Source organism: Myotis davidii, unplaced genomic scaffold, assembly GCF_000327345.1.
Source record: "Myotis davidii unplaced genomic scaffold, ASM32734v1 scaffold386, whole genome shotgun sequence".
NCBI lineage: Eukaryota > Metazoa > Chordata > Mammalia > Chiroptera > Vespertilionidae > Myotis > Myotis davidii.
The window spans coordinates 426,118-430,608 of record NW_006296528.1 but is presented as its reverse complement, the minus strand read 5'-3'; the positions used below and the strand labels follow the sequence as shown (position 1 = coordinate 430,608).

The following is a 4,491-nucleotide window of genomic DNA, read 5'->3' as shown; positions in this document are numbered from 1 at the left end:
GATAATAATAATAGTAACAGCTATTATTTATTGAGCAAGTACTCTGTGTCAGCTCTGTGCTAAAAGCGTTACACACTCACCTTCCTTAATGCTCACAAACCTATGGGAAGGGAGCTGTCTTCATACCCATTTTACAGGTGACACAGCTGAGGATCAGAAAGTTTAAGTCTCTATCTGAGACCCCAGAGAACACAATACGTGCTCAGCAAGTACTCAGACACAGATCTGTGCAGGGATGGCTATACATAGCCCACTGTCCTTTGGGTAGATTCTTAAAGAGCACCCCTTCCTTTTAAGTAAAAAATGACAACTTCGTATCACTATATACAATATGAACAGCTCTGTCCAAGGATTTTTCCAGAGCCCTGGCAGGCAGCTGACCTGGCTTCACTGCATACTCTTGTCCATTCATGCACACTACAAATGCCAGGGCATTGATCAGATCCCATCTGGGGAACAAGAATCCACACTACAAATGCCAGGGCATTGATCAGATCCCATCTGGGGAACAAGAATCAGGTCTCTCAGTGAACTCTGTTTTGTGGGAGAAAAACACGTCAGTGAATGCTGGCAGAACTTTGGTCATGGCACAGCTATATACAAGTGTGTGTGCATATGTGTGCATGCAAGTATATGATTGCACCTTCTCCTGAGTGTATGCGTGAACTCATTTGCTATGAATTTTTGAAAGTTTGGCTCTCTCTGACAGATCTGGGGTCTACTCTAAGACCCAGCTAAGAGTCTCAGAGTCACCTTCTTACTCTCAAATAAGTCAGTATGTTTTCCCTTAGAAGTAGCATCTTCAATCAGTGTACAATCTGAACATTCATACACATTAGCCTTGGTTTTGTGTTTCTTAAACTAAATGCTACACAGATCTTTCTCCACCACAAGAAAAGAAAACTGGCCACACTTGAAGGACCAATGATTGAGAAAAAGAGAGGGGTAATTTTGGTCCTCTGAACCTTGCAAATTTCACAGCAGGCTATGATTCTCAAGTTTCTCATTTTCCATTATCTAAGTTTTTCAATTTAGGTTTCATGAATTGGCTGCTTCCTGCTCACTGGAGAAGGAGAAGGATGGATCCATAGGAAAACACCCTTTATTATTACAAATGCACTTTAAAAATTTTTTTATCATTTATTTATTTTAGAGAGAGAAAGAGAGAAAAAGAGAGAAAGAGTCAAGAGGGGAGAGGAGGGGCTGGAGCTAGCTGGGTGCTGCCAATGACGCACTTCTCCAGGAGAAGAGAAAATAGCTATCAGGTCTTTGCCCTGCAAGGAGGGAGAAAGGAGGTAAGAGAGAACAACTAGTAATTTTCACAATCCTCCAGCATGATCGTTACCAGAGAGAAAAGGTGGGAGGTAGTAAAAGGTTAAAGGGGTTAAATATATGGTGACAAAGGAAGATTTGACTTTGGGTGGTGGGTACACAAAGCAATATACAGATGGTGTACCATGGAACTGTACATTTGAAACCGATGTAATTTTATTAATCAATGTCTGTGGCTGTAACTTCCAATACTATGTTGAATAGAAGTGTTGAAAGTGGACATCCCTGCCGGCCAGTGTGGCTCATTGGTTGAGTGTTGACCTATGAACCAGGAGGTAACTTGGAAAAGTAAAAGAAAAAAATGAGAGAAAAGAGAAAAACTAAATAAAATAAGAAAAATCAATAAGAATAGTCAAAAGTAGACTAGAATAAAAGGAAAGAGAGAAATTAGAGATATGCAAGATATAACAGAAGAAAGGAAATAGGGGAAAAAGAAACAAAAACCACCCCCCACACACACACCAAACACACACACACACACACACACACACACACACACACACCGACACACACACACACTCACATGCACACTCACACACTCAGAAACATTTGGGTGCACTATTTGTGGGGCTCGCTGGATTTTGCTCTGATGTTGTTGAATCTGGTCTTTGGTGTGACTAACCTGAGCCTCATGGGAGCTTCTCTGGTGCAGGTCACTGTGTCACTGTCCCTTTCTGGTCTTGGGCAAGCTGATTGACGTCCGAATGGTTGAAACCCCAAATAGTCCAGCAGGTGGGGACTCCTTAGCCAGGAGGCTGGGTCTACCTTGAGTCTCACCACTTGATTGTCCCTGTTCTGAGCTGTACTCCATTCCCCTATGGGCTCTGCGGGGTATCCTGGTTGGGGGCAGGATGGTTTCATCATACTCCTATTGGGATGGTGTTAGTATATTGTAGAAGGCAGGGCCCGGTCCTTCTCCTTCTAATGCTTCAGCTCTGCCTGGTTTGCTGGTACCGCCTCTCTGTCACCTGCAGGGGCACAGATTTCCCTCCGTGGGCTGTTACCCTTTGCCTCTGGTTGCTGCAGGTCAGGTCAGAAGCAGCTGTTTTGCTGGTGGGAAAGAGGGCACCTTCCCTGTGTTTCAAGTGGGCAGGGTTGATCCTCTTTCCTGGACCTACTGTCCAGCCCCCTTTCTGCTCACCAAGGGACTTCAGCCCCAGGCTTCCACTGCTGCACCCACTCTACAGTGTCCACAGCCAGTCCCCTCAGGGCCTCCTTTCTCAGTCTCAGGCCCTCCTGTCTCACCTACAGATCTGCAGCCTCTACAGTCTCCACAGATCCTCAAATCTAATAGGTCCAGGTCAGGGGGGCTATACCCACCTCCCAGCCTTCAGCACAGTTTTTATCTCTTCACTTTTAATCTGTGTGAATCTTTTGTTCTGAGGTGGGTCTCTTGTAGACAGCATATATATGGGTCCAGTTTTATTATCCATTCAGCTATCTTATATATTTTGATTGGAGCATTTAGTCCATTTACATTAAGGTTATTATTGATAGGTACTAATATATTGCCATTTTTTCTTTATACCTGTTCTCTCCTCTCTCAATTTCTTCTTCTTAAAAAAGTCCCTTTAACATTTATTGTAATGCTGGTTTGGTGGTAATGTACTCCTTTAGCTCCCCCCCGCCCCACACCCCGGGAAGGTCTTTATTTCACCTTCAATTTTAAATGGTAACCTTGCTAGATAGAGTAGTCTTGGATTCAGGTCCTTGCTTTTCATTACTTTGAATATTTCATGCCAATTTCTTCTGGCCTGAAGTGTTTCTACTGAGAAAGTTGACAATCTATGGCAACTACCTTATATGTAACTTTCTGTCTCTCTCTTGCTGCCTTTAAAGATTCTGTCTGTAATGTTTGTCATTTTAATTATGGTGTATCTTGGTGTGGGTCTTTTTTGATAAGTCATTGATTTTTGGGTGTTAATTTTGTATCCTGCTACTTTGCCAAATTCATTTATTAAATCTAGTAGTTTTTTGGGGGGAAGTCTTTAGGGTTTTCTATGTCCAATATCATGCCATCTGTGAATAATGAGAGTTTTACTTCCTCCTTTCCAATTTGGATGCCTTTTATTTCTTCTGCTTGTCTGATCTCTGTGGCTTGGACTTTCAGTACTATCTATCTATATATAAATGCCTAAGAGACCGTTATGGCAGAATGACCGAATGACCAGAATGGACCTGTCACTATAATGTGCTCTGACCACCCCGATTGCCTGATCAGTGCCTGCCAGCCAACCTTGTGGTTTCTCCCCCTGGCCGGCAGGCACCGCTCGCCCAATGGGGAGCAGAGGAATGAGTAATTGGGGGTGGTAGTGGGGGACGCAGGTGGTGTCAGGCCAAGGCTGGTGAAGGTCAGAGGATGGGATGCTGGCAGCAGAGACAAGGAAGGCCCCGGCCTGCTAACCTCCCAGTACCTGAAGGCTTTTGAAAAAACCTCTTTCTGGGGGAGGTTTTTCTTTTTCCCCCAGCAATGAATAATTCAAAGGCGCTAGCCACAGAGCTGCCCACCATGGAGCCACCTAATCTCTCCCTGCACCCAGTCGGATAGGTATGGCATGTGGCGGGGTGGAACACCCCAAGCTGCTGCCCACAGGGGGAAAGCTGGTGGGGGTGGGGAGTGGACACAGGGGCCTTGGAGCTCTACCATCCGGCCCCAACATTCTCTCCACCTGGAGACGTTCAGCTGCAGACCACCAACCCCATTAACTTGCTGGAAGCTGGTCCATCCTTCCTGCTTGACACAGTCGCTGCAGGAAAGAAACATCTGCACAGCATATGTTTCAAGGGACCTGGCGTATATAGCATACTGTTCTTAATATGTTTGCTCCCCTTAGCGCTGTGTGTTTTAACCAAGGTCACCACTCCCAGAAAGGTTGTTTCCCCAGGTAGGGATTTTTCCCTGAAGTCAGGGAGGGGATGAAACTCCTTAACTACGTGCCAGGCGGGTAGTTAATCACTTTAACTACAAACAATCATGCTTAAGCTACATAATCTTTACTCCCTGGAATGGAGATAAGAAACGCCCTAACCTTTGCAATAGAAATTGACAGGATTAAAATCAACTGTATAAATACAGATGTAACAAGACAATAAAAAAACAGAACTTGGCTGGAGAACCTAGACAGAACCTGGCTGGAGTCTGGGCATGTTCCATAACTT

General features: G+C 44.7%; 1 long non-coding RNA gene across 1 annotated transcript in view; it reads left to right on the top strand.

Moving 5' to 3' along the window:
- The first annotated feature begins 3,034 nt into the window (after positions 1–3,034).
- The window catches only part of LOC107184390, an 18,341-nt gene continuing 16,884 nt past the window's right edge, over positions 3,035–4,491 (top strand). The window contains exon 1 of the long non-coding RNA XR_001515219.1: positions 3,035–3,176. This is a non-coding gene — a long non-coding RNA (uncharacterized LOC107184390). The remainder of the gene's footprint in view (positions 3,177–4,491) is intronic.